Genomic DNA, 19,399 nt, shown 5'->3' with positions numbered 1-19,399 from the left:
AGAATTTAATGTCCCAAGAGAGAATGACGTCACCTATCTCCCGCTATAGTAGCGGATCCAAGGAGGATTATTATCCTCCTTGGCGGAACCACTCTACGGCCTCTCATTGGCTGAAGGTTCAAGGCGAACTGGTGTCAAGCTCGGCCGTAGGCGGCAGCATTCTAGTTCAACAACGAATTTAGAGATGACGATAGTGCCGTGTAATAAGCACTGACAAGGAGTGTACCCGAGGTGTAAATCACCGATTTTGATGAAACTCGGGGGGTATGTGGACCTTGGGGTAATACGAATTTCCACCAAGGGAAAAGTGACGCCGGGCTTCCGTTTTGCTATGGCAACCGAAAATGTTTTTGACAACATAAAATGAAAAAATCTACGTTTAAAAAAGCATGGGATTTTCTCGGTTTCACAGGGGGGTACCCTCTGAACATTTTTGAAAACGCAAAAAGATTTTAAATTTAAATTTCAACTAAATGCTAAATTTGAACAATTTTGGGTGAAATTCATCAAGTAGCCCCCCCCCCCTCCCCTGTGAAACCGAGAAAATCCCATGCTTTTTTAAATGTAGATTTTTTTCATTTTAAGTTGTCAAAAACATTTTCGGTTGCCATAGCAAAACGGAAGCCCAGCGTAACTTTTCCCTTGGTGAAAATTCATATTACCCCAAGGTCTACATACCACCCGAGTTTCATCAAAATCTGTGATTTACACCTCGGGTACACTCCTCGTGAGTTGGAAATAAATAGAGATACATTTGAAATCTGGTAGTCGCGGGATCAAAAATTTAGCTTCAAATCTGAAACGTTATCACTTGACGATGTTGCCATCTATCTCTAGCTATGGGAATCATTAAAGCCTGAAATCAAAATCCACGTATATCCTTCTGATTTGTGTATTTATTTACGTGGATTTTACTTTCAGGCGACGTTGTTTCGCGCGAAATTGACGCAAAATTGACGGCTTTTAAAATTCATTTTGCGCGTGAAAATACCTCTACATGTTATGGTCAAAAAAGCACGCAAAGAAGCAGTGGCGTAAATAACGCCCCCGCAGACCCCGCGGCGCGGGGGGCCCCCGAGAACTAGAGGCCCCACAAACGTTTATGATTAAATTCGGTGCTATTTGGAAGGGCCCCTAGTTGTTTTTCGCGGGGGCAGGGCCGGCGCTAGGATTTTCGGGCCCCATGTATTTTTTTGGAAATAGTCAGAAAACTTTAGTTAGGCACCCGTTCCGGCGGGCCCCTTTCGGAGGCCCGGGCCCGGGGTAATTTTGCCCCGCTTACCCCCCCCCCCCCTAACGCCGGCCCTGCGCGGGGGAGCACCGGAGTTCCTAGTTACGCCACTGCACAGAAGGCTGTGTTCCCAAGACATGAATCTGTAGTGTCGCGCGCTAAAACGTCATTTCAAAATCCGTCAATTTTAAACGGAGAATTAGGCTTAACAAACTAACCGCGTCTCGAAGTTACAGTGATTTATTAGACAACAGTAAATTAATGTAAAAATATTATTTTTAGGAGGCTATTGTGATTGTTTAATAAGCTATTGTAATTGTTTAATAAACACCATAATGCTTCGAAACGTTTTAGTTAAAAGTTTGTGTTAATACCGGTAGAAACCAAAATGTTCAATGCATAAGTAAGTGTATAATAAGAAATAAGTAAAAGAAGGGATTTATCTGAAGCAATGATTTAATATTTAGATTCCCAATTAAAAGACCGACTTTAGTAAAGAAATGGCTTGAGGCTATAAGGCAACTTGATGCGACTGGTCCACAACAGGAAGACGCGATTTCCGGGGTTCATTTTGATCAGGTAAAATGCAGTGCCAACTTTGAAATTTTATTTATTTAATGTTAAGACGTTTCCCGGCTTGTGTACAAACTTACCAAAAAGATACAACATAATAATACATTCATAAATGAGATCAAACTGAAAGAAAAATAACGTTGTATGAAAATTGCAACAAAAAGTGCAATGTAGATTTTGAAAAATAGTAAAGCACGGGGCAAAGGAATCCACAAAAAGTTCAATTGAATTATAAACCAAATTACAAAACCTGGGAAAAATTAAATGGAAAATTTCTAAATTAAGCTTACATTTAAGGATATACTTTGGTTATTGGTAATGTTGCTTGAGCTGGTGCAGGAAGAAGGGATAAATATCGAAAACATGATTATTGCTTAACATCGGAAGGCTTAATAATCCTACGGAATCATGAAGGGTTAATTTATCCATCTGAGTGTTGTTAAAATTCTTCAAATGAAGGAAAAATGCATAAGAAGCATTAATCTGGAAAATCAAGGGGCCTCAAATAAATGTCTTACCTAAAAAATTGAGTTGCTGGTTCGAAGGTGCCTTAACCATGATCATATTTGACCATGATGAAACACTTCTTCCATATTTAAATGATCACATGTTTAACCAAGAGGTGGGTATGAACTATATCATTTAAATTTTCCCGTCCCTAAAGTAATTAACGTTTACACCGACTTCAGACTCCGTAAAATAGCGAAGAATATTAATGAGAAGGTGAAAAGGGAATGCATTAGGAAAATACTAAATTGATATTGTTCAAAGGTCAAAAGTTATGTTTGGAGTGATGTTAGAATAATACAATATTTACTTTTTATTATAATGAGAATATTAAACGTTATTTTGAGTTTCTTCCCAGTAATTTAAATATCTAAATTCAAATTCCCACTAACATTCACGTGAACACGTGCAAATATATATATAAGCAGACGATATTTGCAAAAATATAGTTTTTCGGAAAAGATAGAATGCGCCACAGCCGAATGAGAAAGTTTACAGTCTGTGAAGAATTTGTCCCGCAAAACCTCGATTTCTGAAGCCGTAGTTTAGTTATACAGGGTGTCTTAATTTGATCGGCCCAGGCATTTTTCCCAAAAACTATACCTTCTAGAAATGTGAAATTTTCGGAATGTACTCTCTCGGGGGAGATCGTTGTTATTTGTGAATTTCAGAAAAATTGTGAAATTTTTCACGGTTTTAGAATTTGTAGTTTTTGAACGCCAGGCGGTAGACGAAAAGTTTCAGGAGTAAGTTGTAGAGCATACTCGAAAACCTTTAATGGAGTTGGTGTGGTCAAAATCGTACATTTTGTCACTGAAATAATAGGTCATGAAAAATAACAAGCTGGTACTACCCAAATGTTTTTACGCCTCATGTTATTGTAATGATTGTCTGTGAAAAATTAACATGTTTTGAGCCAAATCATTGTTTTACCTTTACAAATTAAGTGTTAGAACAAGTGCAATTTTATAAGGAATTACAGTAGGACCCCGCACACTTTTTCTAGGGACAAAAAGTTGGTGTTTTTTATTAAACAAGAAAAAGAAGTTTTTATGGACTACATAATGTTTTATTTATGCCAACTGAATTTCCGAAAGCTTTTTAACTTGTTATTTTTCATGACCTATTATTTCAGTGACAAAATGTACGATTTTGACCATACCAACTCCATTAAAGGTTTTAGAGTATGCTCTACAACTTACTCATTGAATTTTTTCGTCTACCCCCTAGCGCTCAAAAACTACAAAATTCTAAAACCGTGAAAAATTTCACGATTTTTCTGAAATTCACAAATAACAACGATCTCCCCCGAGAGAGTACATACTGAAAATTTCACATTTCTAGAAGTTTTTCCTAGTTTTTGAGAAAAATGCCTGGGCCGATCAAATAAAGACACCCTGTATATTCCCAACTCAATGGTAATAACAAAATTTCGTTTGCGGAACAGGAATTTTCAGTAGGTGGAATCAGTAGTATGTCGAGGGTGTGATCGGCTTAATTTAGTTTAAAGGTATTAAAAGTCGCTCGATGACTTGGGCCTAAGGTGGTGCCTTGGGTATTAGCCTAGCTGATTATTATTATTATTATTAATATTCATCTCGGACAAACTTCGTACCGTGGCAGTTGATTTGTAGCCCAAAGCGCTTCTTGACTTGAAGCTGTTAACGTACAGTGCAGCATGCCTTTCGATATAGGACACGGCTTCCATTTCAAAAAGCAGAGAACAGCTTATAAAAAAGCTAGGTCGGGGTTTCCGGTTCCATATGATAGGTTAAAAATGAAAGAAGCGCCGGTGAAAGTTGATACATAACACTTCCACCTGATCAGTCCGAGATTCCCAAAATAAACTTTCGATCATGAAAAATTCAATGTTTTATCCATTGAACAGAAAATAATCCAGGGTACCTTATCATATAAAATTCCGTGAAATGGCGGAGAGCTTAAATATAAACGAGATACCCGCTTATTATGTAAAATCAAATGGGTCAGAAGTATATTTAACGCACACGTAATCGTACGTAAGACTAGAAAAAAAATAGCATCGCGTGCAAGGGCGTAAAGCACCTACAAATGTAAAGCTTTGTGTAAAAGCGCGATTTAAAGAAAATGTCATCAGCAATAGACGTCAGTTTCAAAATAACCGTTTGAGAAGCTATTTCTGGATAGTAGAATAGTTCATATAATCAAATTTGCAATTGCGTCTTCGACCACGTAAGGAAAATCAATGGTGAAATTCTCCGTTCGTATAATTGGACGTCATTTAGCGCCTTTGACTGATTTGAAAAGAAACAAAGAGTCACCTGGTAACACTGCCTGCCTACCATTGGACGGAGAATAAACAAGTTAACCAAGCCCTAATAATACTTCCATATTGACAGAAAAATACAATTCATGACCAAAAATCTGTGTTTTTACCTATCCGAGGGGACTATGTCCTCAAGGAGGGGTTTTACAATCACCGTGTCTGTCGGTGGGTGTGTGTGTGCAGCACCGGCCCTAGGGCGGTGCGAAGGGTGCGACCGCACCGGGCACCGTCATAGGTGGGGGCGCCGAAACGGGATCGGGACGACGGCACCAATACCTTTTGCCCACAACACGGCGCTACAATGAGATCTCGCACCTCCAGAAAAACTTGCTGGGGCCGTTACTGTGTGTGTGTCTGTGTCTGTGGGTCTGGCTGTCTGGGCTGCGAACGTTATGTTTAGATTTATGGGCCCCGAGGGCTCAAACGGGAATCGCGATCGAAAAAGGTACCCGATGTATTGACGTATTGTTTATATTTGTAGCATCAGAGGTTGCTAAGTAATAAAGAGCCCAAATTTATGGGTCTCAGAGGGCCCAAACCGGTATCGAGATCGAGTGATTTCAATTTCCTATTTATTAATGCATCATTTACAAATTTCATCGCCTTAAAGTTCTATTGAGCAATTTTCTAAAGAGCTTGAATCCTCGGTGACCAGGTGCCGAAAATTTGGCGACGACACCGTTTTGGGAAATATATAGCTGTAGGGAAACTATATGCACGTGAAACAGCCCCCCAAAAATTTCCCTAAAATATTAACCCTTAATTTTGTATGGCAATTTCGCGAAGGCACATTTTAACAACGACACCAACTACAGCTACTACACTTCGGGTAAAAGAATAGCCACATTCGAAATATTTTTCGATGGGAAACTAAAAACCACGCGTTCTTAAATTTCGATTAGAAACCTTCTGGTCGCCTTATACTTGTAAAGAGGAACAAAACCGTTATTTCATTTCTCTTTTTGAATAGGCAAATAAAAGTTTCCAGGTCCCATCATTATTAGGCGTGTACACACTCAACTATAGAATAATTTCTCAAAGAAAGAGCCAAAACATTCCCTCGTCCAAATTCGAATTGATTTTCAATATATTTACGAAACAGTTAATACTGAATAGACGTTCTTACTAGCACCAAACAAAATTCCCTTTCTAAATTATTCAAGTTATAAGTATAACAGTGGGTTATACCCTTCATCCCAAATCATAGAGGTTATGTTCCCATTGTAAATTAAATCGCGAGTTTAGTCGAAGAATGCGTAGAAATAAATCAGACAGACATTGTTCACGTTCGTATGGGCCGTAAAATAGAGAGGTTAAGTACCCAACGTTATTACATTTTTACTACAATCCTCAGCGGTTCACCGACCTTTTTATCAATCTGACTTTCCCGTCAAAACGTTCATAGGACTTTGCTTAACCCCCTTAAATAAAAGGTCGTTAATTATGCAGAAAATAAACAACCGTTAACTATATAATAACATCAGGAAACTATAGAGGTATACACTTAGAATGTCTAACGTTCCATTGGGACGGTGATACGAAAGTGCGTCGAGAAAAAGGCGGGGCTTAACGACGTCAAGTGTAAGACGTAACACGACATTTCAAATTCATTGGCTCGAGGTTTGACGCGAAAAGAATAGGTGATCTTCCCGCGCAAAAAAGGCTTATAAAACAATGACGCAGTTCCAAGTATAGATATAAGAACCAAGAATAAATATTTAATTTGAGCAAGAATAAACGGTTCTTTGCCGCCATTTTGAAGGTGTAGATTTCTTAGTAAAACGGGAGGGTTAACAGTTTCAATCGTCTGTTTGCGGATTTTAATTATTTTCAAATGATTAAGGAATTATTTTCACGTTAAAAATGGTTATCTGCCTGGTTAAAAATTGTTCGAGTAGTTCAATTACCAATGGAGAGCGAAAATTGTTTATTTTATTCGATAGTGAAGGTAATTGTAAAAAGGATGACCGCAAAGGCCTAACTTTGATAAGCTTTGTTAACTTCTTTTCGTAGATGTTTCTGTCGTAATTTGATATTTTATTTAAATAACCCGGCCTTAGAATCTTATCTGGCTTTGTTTAGGGCCCATTTAAAATTTTAAAGCATAAATCTAATACGTTTTGTAGCTTTGACGAGATTACCAACAAAATGGCTACCTATTTAGTAGCTACGCGCGAAATGGTTTGAATTTTTGATCGCCCTCCCAGTTTCCTTGGAGACCATAGGCCCCTCCCTTCGGTGCAAACTATGAATTTGTTATTGTACTTAATATTTTGAAGTAATTATAACGTTCTTCGCGAAAGAAGTGTAGTGATACCTAATTTCAGGTATTTGTATGGTTATAAAAGAGATAACCAGGTAAGCTAATAATATAATAACCATGACTAGGCTTAATGACGAGTTTTCGTCGAATTAGGGTAGCGAGGCGCGTGAGTTTTTCTCGTGAGTTTTCTCGCTTTAAGACACGCCCGTTTCTAAGAGCTTCATCACGGCCGTAAAAATCTTCCTTAGACATTCCAAGTGTATACCTATATAGTTTCCGGATAACATAAGTAACCAATTAGCTATAAGCATAAACCGTCTTGCCTCGTCCATGCATTTTTCTTACTGCCAAATTTCTTCGACACTGACCAATTATTAGAAGGATTAAAAAACCGTAATATGTAAATTTAGTGGCTTTTGTAAATTTTTCTTATTACTCAGCCAATTAAAAAAATAAGTTGTTCTATAATTTAATTTTTCATAAATAAATATTGGTAATTTAATTTAATGATCTTCGCAATAACTGAATATTAACTTCTGGTAATTAGTGAGTAATATTTTATTAAATCAAAAAATTCGTAAGCTGTGTGAAAACTTTGAAAAAACCGAAAGATATTAAGCATTTTATAGTCACTTTATAATAGAAGTATATAATATATTACTTACGAGAGGCAGTTTTCTGGAGGTATGCAAATACCATTTGTTGGGGATCGAATCGAATATCAATATTTTTTAACCATATCAAATTTCAAATCGAATACTTAAAACATCGAATAGTTTGATCGAATATATCATATGAAAAGATAGGGCCAGTTAACCGATCAAATACCAAATAGTATTTCGAACACCAAATAATTTGACTTATTTGGTTTTCAAATATCGGTTAAAAACCAAATAGTTTGCAAATTTGTAAAAAAAAATACCCACTATTAACCAAAGAGCAATATAATAGTAAATTTTTGTAATAAATTTAAATTAGTAATTTGGTAAACTCTGATAGAAAATGCATTTTCCTAAACCACCAACTACAGTGCTTCAACCTTACTATAAACTTAGAATGTGAATTTCGATGGATGGTTTAGCTAAGTAAAACGTAAATTTTAGTCTATATGTAATAGTTTCAATTTAATAGTTTAGTAAACTCTGACTTACCATTTAAATCAAATCATCAAAATAACAATTTTAAGTTTGCTTCAACCGCTCTCCCAGCTTGAGGTTTGAGTTGGTTTTAGTTTTAGTTATATTTTACGCTTCTGGACACTTCCAAAACACAGCAAGCCTAAATATGAATAATCGAGTCAACAAGAGACCTAACAGCTGATTGTGTACAGGTACAGTCATCCGTTTTAAAAAGCGAACTGAATGCAAAAACCTTATTTTTAGCGATTGCAGCGCCCCACCACGTGCCATTTAAAAAAATTAATGAAAATTCCGCGGTTATTCGAACACAGTGGCGTAGCTAGGGGGCGGCGGTCCGCCCCGGGTGCCACCCGTTTGGGCGTGATTTGGCGGTGACACCCGATCGTGAAAAAAATAAAAACTTACACAAACTAGAGACTAGTAAGTAACACCATGAATTTATTCATTTTACCCATGAATATAGAACCGCTATAGATATGTTTATATCTCTGTCGGAAAGAGGCGGAACTATAAGCTCCGCCCCTCTTACACCTGACGGATATACCATTCAGCGGACGAATTTTCGTGAAAATTGGTTTTTCTCCCATTTCTCTCCAATGCTTTTCCTACAGGACTTAGTTTTCCTAACTGTGTTGCAGTTCTGAGAATTTTTAATAATTTTAGTGTTTGTACTCAACTATGAATTTTTCATATGATTGTTAGTAAGTTTCCAGGTTTGATTTAAGACTACTTTCATAATTTTCCCTTAATTATTTCACTCGTAATCTACTTTTGAAATCGACGAAAATTTTAAGGCGAGGAAATGAATTCCCCGCCTTTGGGACCTGTATTTGTACTAGGCCTCGGTTTTAATGTTTGGAATTTAAAAACCATTGTGCAATAATTGAAAACGGCTGGTTCGTTACTCGTTTGCTCCTATAGTGGGGTTTTAACTTTGAAATGGAAGACAAAATGAGCTTATAATCAAAGTTTAATCTAATTTTCAACCTTTTCTTTGCTATGCTTTAAAAAAAAGCAGCTTCTTCATTCTTGCAATGAACAGCCCGGTTAATTCTGAATCAAATATTTGGCACACCTTTACAGCTTTCCCGTCTGAACGGCGCAAGCATACACCGGATGACGTAAAATTAAAATATAGCACTGCCTAGAGATAGTTCCTTATTTGTAAATCTTACTTTCCCGTTGAAAAATTTTATAAAATTAATATACGACGTTATTACGTTACTTATGATATTAATATTTCGAAAATCAATATATGACGTTATTATTTTACTTATGATAATAATGATATACCCTCTGGCCGGCAGTTCGTTTTCATTACATTCGATAGGCTTAACGACCTACACGATCGAAAAGCCATAAACATTAAATAATTAAATGGAAAAGTCCGTTTCCAATCGGTACTTTTAGGGGCGATACCTAACAGTATATGTCAAAGGTAGCGATCGGATAAAGTCAGCTCTGAATAGTTAATAGTTTGCGGAATAAGGCTTAAGCCATAACCGTTATCTATGGCGTGGACAGGAAGATAATATCAATACGGATAATTAAGTTCGACTCGATTCGGGCTCGGAACTAGCGTGACTCCCCTTAGGTACGGCCAAAATAATAGCCAGCGCGTATTACATATTTTAATAACGTTATACTTCGGAAATGATATATTTATTAGTCGAGTAAATAATGAAAAGTAACTATGGTAACCGTATAGTTCACCTGTCTCGGTACTTTCCGAATGATTAGGGATGTAAATCTGATTGAAATCGATAAAGTTGATAGAATCGGAACTTTGTTAAATTTTTCTTCCTTCCCCCTAATTATTTACTTTGTCAATGGAAAATGAATGGAAGACCTTGTATCCGAAAAAGGAGACTTTGCCTATAATTCAATAATAGCGTATTAAAGCCGTAATTTTGAAGAATAACAAATTGCTTCAACCTGTTTTAAAGAATACTCGGCCCCGTAATGGGTTATAGGTTTTCGTTCGCGATATTCCGGTACATTATGTAAATATCTTTTCTTTTAAGAAACTTCCCGTAAACCTGTTTTGAAACTTCAACTTTTATTCAACTAACTATATATATATAATTTATCTTTCTCTCTCCCGGAATTATTTATTTACAAAATGTAATCAGCTCTTCCGTAGAATTGAAAAGCCATTCTAAAAATGTAGAATATGTACAGTTTGTTAATCTCGGTACACTCGTTCATTTGATATCGAAGTTATCTCCCGGTTAAAATTGTTCTTTTGGGGGGTTTTTATAGTCCACAGTTTTGGCTGGGAGTTTGCGGTGATGTCCAGTTGACGAGCGTATTTAAAACGATTATTTTTTATAATTATATAATTTATAATAATTATAAAGAGATTCAATGTCTATACGAAAATATCACCTTTTATAGTAAATTCTTTCATTGTAAAAATAATTACTAATACCAGAAATATATAATATATTTCTTAGGTTGATTTTCTCTAATGCGTTTCGGAAGTAGTTCGAGGGAAAATCATACTTATACTGAATTTTCTGTAAAATTTAACTCACAAATAAGTAAATACCTGTAGGCGGAATAATACATTCGGTAAATGTGGCCATCGAGAACTTCCTCGACGTGCGAAAGATGTAACATTTTTAAGCTATACACGCATACTTCTCTTTAAGAATTATATTATATACTTCTGTTACTACTAAATATTCTTATATCATTAGTTTTACCATAAGTCTATAATATTATTCTATAAGTTTGTCACTTTGGGGAATATTTTACCGAGAGTTAGTAACGGAGTGACGTCATCACAAGGTGAAAATCTCCTCCTAGCGAGGTCCTGTCAAAAGCTACGTGTGACGCGTTAGCAAGCGGACGCCAAACGACGACGAAGCCCGTAATGCAGTCTGTCTTGTGAATATTTCTCAGTAAAACTTTTGTATGTGAAGAATAGGAAGTGTAACACCTATGTAACAATATTATACACTTATGGTTTTACACATCAAAATATTTTTATATTTTGTTTACATACTTTCGGTCTGATATCACACAAAATTGTAAATCATTTTCTGGTGTGTCTTCTCCCTTATAAAAGGTTAAAGTTTTTATATATTTTTTGTTTGAGTAGATGGGACAGGACAGTCCTACAACCACTTATGCGAATAATCAGAGGTGAGATATGTGTAAAAGCCACGCCGACGGGGAGATACTTGGGGACAGGGGTGGGGACACCCGTGGCTGTAGTATTCCAACCACCCGTTGGGGGATCGGTGGTCATCCTCAAACGGCCATCCACAAACTCTGCCTCCCAGACGCTTGGGATTACAGTAGTACGCCACTACTCCCGGCAAGGTTAAAGATTATCTGACAAACAACCAACATGAAAGGAGGTGATACGTGATTTTGGTTCAGAGATGGCACTGTTGCCAATAAAATTATTGATGTATAAAATAATCTTTGAAATTTCAGGCGCTGAACAGATACGCGTATTTATTATCCCGCACCGTGAGAGGCGGCTACTTCCTCCGCATCCGGCGAATCCATCTCGGAATTGTTCAAACCATTCAGCTCCAGCAGAATGACGGAATAGGCCACTACGACTGCCAAAATGACCATGGTGATCGTTCTGTCCACGACGAAAATGTTTCCTCCGCTGAGGGCGAAGCGCTGCGAGGTCAAAGTGGTTTTGAACAGCAGCACTTGATTGCAAAGCACCCAATCGTCTCCCGGGATGTAAGTGGCGATTTCGCCGATGACCCAGGTCAGGCGTCTACCCTTGGACTCTATCAGCGAGAGTTCGTAACTGAGCACGACGAAGATGGCGATGTAAAAGAATATTTCGACCGTCTCGTCCGCCACTTCGTAAATGGACGATGTCAAAAACTTGCTGATGCCCCGCACGCAACATATGACGTTGACGACTATTTCCGCGATCCACAAAAAAATTGAAATGGAAAATTTGCATTCGATGACGAAAAGCTGAGCTCTCAGCAACAAATACACGGCTTGCTGTTCCTGCAATTCGCTGCTTTTGAAAGCGCCCATCTGGTAGGCCAGTTTCTGCAAGTTCGAGAGTAGGCGATTCAAACCCTTTTGCAGAGCGTAGCAGTTCCATATCAGCTCCGTCAAATGGATGCCGCTGAGTAGCGCCGTGCAATTATTGAGCGTCCAATCGAGGACGGCGATGACCGAGGCTCCCGATTTGGGGAGGCCCAATTTGTCGTAATCGAAGCCGTAAAAGGACTCCGTGAAGTACACGCTGACTTTCTCGCAGGAAAAGAACCAAATCATCAGGCCGGTTTTCAAAAACCAATACGTCAAAGTAATGCACCAAGAGGCGATGACGCTTTTCACGAAAATGGTCTCGGGTTGCTCAATCATAGCTTCGAATTTGGTTTTTTGGAAGAGAACGCTAAGTTCGTCCGAGCTGGGGGTTCGCACTTGAATGCACCTGTGGGTAGTGATGGCCGCCACGAACGACCGACACACGTAACCCAACTTCTTGAACATGGTGGCGAAGGAGCGGTGCTGAATGGCGATTGAAATGGCGCTGCACAGCGCGTGCAGCGAGAATATGTAAAGAAAGACTACCAGCACTTTCAGCAAACTCTGTTTCCAGGCGCTGGGGAAACATCGCGACTTGCGCCGGCGGTTGGTCCCGAAGGCGATCCGCGGGCTCGTGGCGTACCTGAACGTCGGATCCAGCGGGGCCACGCAGGCCAGTCCGGACCGAGGAGGTTTCTCCCGCCGTCCGCTTTTTACCACCGACCCTCGATGTCCTCCGCGATTGTGCGGTAGAGCCGAACGAGTCACCAAGGAGGAATTCTCCCTGGATGCGCTCATAGTTTACGAGTTAAGACGCCTCGCAATTACGCGACTATCGCGAAAACGGACCATATTCCCCGTGTTGCTGCGATACAAGAAAAGTTACCCCGTTTTATACGTCAGGACGCGTAATTTCATAAAAATAAGGTTTGTTTCGCGTTTCCAAGAATAATTAGAGAATCAACGAAATAAAGGTAAGACAATCGCAATTAACTCGACGCGATATGGAACGCGCTACTAAACAAACGGTTACCCCGTTCTTAAACCAAGACGCGATCGAGTCTGACCGAATGAGAAAGCCGCCTTTTGGTCAATAACCAGCCGGCCCCCTCTCAGTCGCCACTCGCCGCTCTACCCCCCTCCCCTTCCTGTCCGAAAGGCCAAATTCACACGACGGTATAAAGGACCGTTTCGTGACCAGCGAACGTCACGCCATATTTATAACCCGACCTCTCCCTCCCCCCGCCCGTCCAATCGTCGTCCAGGCCGCCAACAACAGGTGGCGTAAATAAACCTCACTTTGCGTTTCATACTGAAATAGCTAGACTCTCTAGACCTAAATATGGTAGACGTAATTTACGTGACAAGTAAGTTTATTTCGGGGTGATTTGCGAAATTGATACGCTTTCCATTAATGTCCTCGAACGTGAAAACGTTATTAATTGGAAGCTACAGCGGACATTTTTATTACAGGTTCGAGTAAAGGCAAAGGTTGCGTTTCTGATTTTGGAGAACTTGAAATTTAATCGTGCCTGTAATTAGCCCGACGGAAATGGCGTCAACCGGTACGCGCTAACGGGAAGAAAATGTACTAAAGGGAACTTTGACCTTTCAAAATTTATCGAAATAAAAGTCGTGTCAGTTTTGAAGGCGCGCGTTTAACATTTCCTTCGCTTTTACAAGTTTTTAGCGATGACGAAAAATAATTGAAAAAAATTCGTGTCAAAGGGTATTTTCTCTCGAAGAACCCTGCCTCCTCAAACGGAGAAAATCGTGACAACCTTTCAAAAGTTCGCATTATTAAGGCTATCATCTTTTTCAAAGCGCGTAGCTACTTCGGATAAACATATATAGCGCTACTCATTAGACTGAAATTATCGTTCTCGCGAAAGGTCGTAATGATGCGCGGTTTCTTTTAAGTTTTCCATATACGAAAAAAAAATATTTATACGACTAAACTCTTTATCGAACAAGACGAACCTTTACATTTTAATGTTTGCCTAAAACTCTTATTACGCTATCGCCAAAGAGGGGGGGACCACTTAAAATTGGATCTTTATCGAGAATGACTAAATTTTTACTTAAATTGATAATAGATCGACTGTCTTAATAGGTGGACCGTGGATACCTTTCGATAGTTCCGGAAAAAAAGTGTCTACTTTTTACCCTAAATCAAACTACTAGCCCGTTCCGGTGATGAGAATTAACGTAAACTGTTAGCCAAGAGCAGTTGGGATTTGGGCCTCCCTTCCTATTTTTTCTCAAAGGCGTAATCGAATTTGGTCGTCTGTAAAGTCACAGCCGTCAGATTAAAAGTCCAGTTTGAACAGGGTGGGCAAAAATACGGATAATTTTAATAAAAAACAGAACAGTTTTATTGGATTAATACGGATTTTATTAATTTTAACCGTATTTTTTTAAGTCCAAATTGTTTAGCAGTTTGACTACCTGAAGTACTTCTTATTATTATATGTGATCATAGGCACGGCCGTTCGGGGCCAGTCTTGTTAATAGCATAGGTCTGCGGGACAAAACCCTGTGCATTAATTGCTCGAACCAGTTTATTCATTGAAAACTAAAGGTCACACGTCCTTGGAACTTGTTAATTAACTGTTAAATTTCCTAAAATTAAGTAGATATCCTATTTAATATTTAAGAGTTTCAAACAATTTTGTTTGAATCGCGAGAGTCCCCTCTTGAAGTTCTACTTCCGCGGGAGTTTTTATTGAAATTGGCAGCCCGGTAGCTCCAGTGACGGCTGTGACCATAGAAATCTCATAGGTAACTAGAATGCTGCCGTGTAACTGGGAAATGGGCCAAACGCCGTGGCAGACGATAGCCAGATCTCAGCCAATCAGAGCTAAAAGAGTGGTTCTGCCAAGAATTTAATGTCACCAGAGAGAATGACGTCACCTATCTCCCGCTATAGTAGCGGATCCAAGGAGGATTATTATCCTCCTTGGCGGAACCACTCTACGGCCTCTCATTGGCTGAAGGTTCAAGGCGAACTGGCGTCAAGCTCGGCCGTAGGCGGCAGAATTCTAGTTACCTATGAGATTTCTATGGCTGTGACTGAGTCAGCGAGTAAAGACTATATAACACTACGCTAAACGTTATAATATAATATTTGCAGTGAGTAAGCGTCGCAGTGACGTGCAGGTGGTTTAAATAAATAAATAGCGCAAGGGGTCACAGGTCATAATAGGACCAGTTTAAAAATCCGAAGAGCTAGGGGTCTCGAGTCCTTATGACCAGTTAGAGAATAATCCTTATATACAAGACTGCTCGGGGCTCTATCTTAATGTCGTCTGCTTGTAGGACTGCTAAAAACTGTTAAAAATTTATTTCTTGATTCCTAAATATTAAGGCAAAGAAATCACTAATTTATTATTTTATAATCGCCCAAAACCGATCTGCCGATTTCGACAGATCAACGGATCGAGATCGAGATCGAGATCGGCGCTAATTTTTGGGTGTTCCTTTTAGATTTTTTGTCAAAATGGCAGACCAAGATGCGAAAATCCAAATTATTAGCAGACGAAAAACAACAAAGCGCGGGAATATGTTCACGAAATTTAGCATTTTCGGTTTTACTCTAGTCGATTGGGGTGAGATCTATGACGTCAGAGACAGATTCGGAGCGAATCTCGAGCAATCAAATGGAAAACGCTATTAGATCTAGGAGCAACAAACACAACACCCCACACAAGGAGAACGCAACCCGTCAAAAGTCGTGGATTTTCTTGTGTACATTTTTCATTGGCTAGACGCCTGCTGCCGTCGGAAGGGGAAAATTCGGAAATCGTCTTCTCCCCCGCCCGTAAAACGTACAGCGTAAAGGCTCGTGACGCTCATCCAATGAAATTCGTACACAACCCTTCGTTAGCGTGTTTAAAGGCTAGCTGCGTTCTCCTTGTGTTTGTTGCTCCTAGATTAGATAGACCTTCATAAAATTTGCAACGGTTGAAAATATTATTGGACGATTATTACGTCATTTTGTTTCTGTGGTCTATAAAGTTCGCGAATCGATTTCTAGTTTTTCTCAGAGTTTCGGTTAGTGTAGGTTTGGTTAAATTAAGTTACTATAAGCTTTTTTGCTTGAAAAACTACTATCGGCTGCTAATGGATTTTGGACAAAAGAACATTGCGAGTCTCTGCACGCGATCACTACGGCGTTGCAGACGCTTTGTAGTTTATCGTCTGCTTACTTTTTTTAAAGGTTCCATTTCCAGTTCTACGTGTTAATTAATAAAACAGTTCGCCAAGCAGCTACCCAAGTCTAGTTTTCGAATAAAATTGTAAATACTTACATATTTAATGAAGATTTCTTTTATTTATAATATTTAGGCGATAAAAAAACGAGTTTAAACAAAGGTTATCGCGATAAAGAAAGTTCATTTAAAAGAATGTTTTCCATCCATGAAGGACACGACCTACAGTCGCTTTGGCCAACTAGGAGCAACAAACACAAGGAGAACGCAGCTGGCCTTTAAACACGCTAACGCAGTGTTGTGTACAAATTTCATTGGACGAGCCTTTACGCCGAACGTTTTACGGAAAGGGGGAAAACAATTTCCGAATTTTCCAATTCCGACGGCAGCAGGCGCTAAAGCGTCTAATCAATGAAAACTGTACACAAGAAAATGCACGACTTTTGACAGGTTGCGTTAGAACTCCTTGTGGAGGGTGCTGTGTTTGTAGCTCCTAGTTGGCCAATAGGCACTAGTATAAATTATTTATGTCTTGTTCAACTTTTTGAAAAATTCCAATATTTTAGCGTTAAAGGTTCGCGCATTTTTATATTTTAAGGAGCCCGCGCGAAATCGCCAAAATATCAAGAGGCGCGTGGAACATTTTAACAAGTTGAATAGGACATAAATAGAGTTTATGCTAACGTCTATTGTACTCTTTAACTAAATTATTTTTTGAATTTATGCGACGTAAAACGTTTTTAATGCTTTTGCACCGTTCACGGCGCTATCTCGCTCTGCGGCTAATATTTAAAAAAGAAGCAATTTTTGGCGCCATCTTAGCTATCGGTTTGAAATGTTTCCCCTAACTTCCCTACGCGGTACCCTAAATGTAAAAGAACGAGAAAAGTTTGGTCGGGGGCAGAAATTTTTTAAAGTTTAAAACCGCAAGTTCAAAATCTATATTTAGATAAAATTAAAAAGTTTTTGCGACAATCGGGACCCGTACCAAATACCCGAAAAAGAGTATTTGGTAGTGCACTAAGGCTTATTGTATTAAGCCACTTTTTACGCCTTTTCACCGACAATAATTGAGTTTTATAACAGTGATAGCTAATAACCATCGGAATATTGAAAAATCTAAGACTTTTGCTACTCCTACGACAAGTGTTTAAGCCACATACTCGCCCCATATTCCAAATTTGAAATTTTCAGTCACCTCAAACTTTTAAGTAACTGTTATGGCGACCACCACTTCTAATTTCTTAGACTTTTAACTATTATTTTTAATCAAGTTCAAGTTTCAAGTTTCAAGTTTATTGTTGTTAATTCGTAGTAAATTTACAATATTTGGTTACGGGCCACGTCATGAGTGACTTATACGAGATGTCGCTGTAATAGGACGGAAAATAATTTGATCCAAGACCATTAGAAAATGACGTCAAAGGCTGCTGGCTTATAAGACTTATTATCCGTGTCAGAGAGTCAGAACAGACCCGAATCGATTGACTAGAAATCACTAATAATACAAATTATATCGCGAAAAAACAATGAATTTAATAATGTTTTCAAGGACCCCGCGACGCAAAACAGGTAGGACGACAGTTTAATAACGGCGATCTAACGAAGTGGAAGACCAATCACCTCCCCGTGTATTTCATTATAATTTTCGTCCTGATACCAAAACAACCGACAAGTCACGCCAAAAGGTTTTCCGACCAGTCAAGAACCGTTCAAAATACGGCATGGGAAAATGTACAAGCTTAACCCTGACACACTATCCCCACGAAAGGAATACAAACGAAAACTTAAATCATACTTTAATCGCGCGGACTATACCACGGTGCCGTTATTGGCGAGTTTCAGCCCAGCGAGTCTTTACGCGGACGCGTACGCTTCCACCAGCAGCTCATCTATTGCGAAAGTATAGGCGTTCGAGTATACAGAAGCGTCAGGCTTAAATTTTCCATAAAGACGACAAGAATAATAGGATTTTTTTTTGGGATTTTAATTTAAAACGCGGTAAAGTCCGGTTTTGTATAATGGTGGGCAGTGGCGACCCTTCTGGTTGGCCTCTCCGCGTTTCCGGGTTATTTAAAAAAAATCACCTCGAGACTATTCTCATGGTGATCATTCGCAACGCGCGTAAAGCTTGTTTTCTTTCAAGCAAATCCTGGCGTCCGTGGAAAATTGGGGAAATTCATCCGTTCGAATTTGAGATTAAGCCAATGTACAATTCGCGTGCGTGAAAGTGAAATAATTCTTCCTCTCGACAATGGTATAAAGGCGGCTCACCGAGTTCCAACCACGTTTTATTACTTTTTAAATTGGGAGATCAATCAATAATATGAGTCATAATAAAGAAGTAGGCATAGTAATCACAATGCATTTTTTCCCCACAGTAACGTGTCGCTTTACAGCGCTTCCATATGTAGGGAAAGTCATATTTTGTTTTTTGGAAAAGAAGGAATTTTTTATTTCATAAAATAACTCGACTTGAACATACTTTATTTCAGAGCGAAATAAATAAGTAAATTAAAAGTATGTAATATCAGAAGTATATAATGAATCCCTTATAGAGAAGTATTCATCTCCTTATATTGCTAATTTTATTCGTTTTAAAACATGTACATTTGCGGGCTCCCATTGATTTTTCATAATACGTTTAAGAAGAAAAATTAAAATTAAAACGCGAAACTCGGACCAAATAGATCTTCGAGTCAAAAACAAATTAAAATGGAATTGAAATAGCCAGAATTTCCAGAGGTAGACTGGTTTCGCCTTATTTGGAGCTCAACAGTACCGCTCCAAATAGGGCGATAAAAGTTACCAAACGTTTCATTGCCAGAATTTACAGTGGTAGACAGTCTACCACTGGAAATTCTGGCAATGAAAAGTTTGGTATTTCTTTTAAAGATATTTCAACCGAGTGTCTTCAGTTAATATGTCATTAATGAAGAAAACATGTACAATATTAAGTTTTAATTTTGTCAATAATAGTAAAGTCATTATGCATTTCAAAAATACGATATAAATATAAATAAATTTCAAATCTGGAGAAACGATAATAATGAATTGATTTAAGGAAAATTCGATTTGAAAAGAGACAAATTTTCTGTTTCAATGTAACCTTTAGCATTAATCTAATGCTGGAATTAAAAATTAGAA

The sequence above is a fragment of the Leiobunum rupestre genome, chromosome 8, assembly GCF_980474605.1.
Source record: "Leiobunum rupestre chromosome 8, qqLeiRupe1.1.hap1, whole genome shotgun sequence".
In the NCBI taxonomy this organism is placed as follows: Eukaryota; Metazoa; Arthropoda; class Arachnida; order Opiliones; family Sclerosomatidae; genus Leiobunum; species Leiobunum rupestre.
This window is presented reverse-complemented; position numbering follows the sequence as displayed.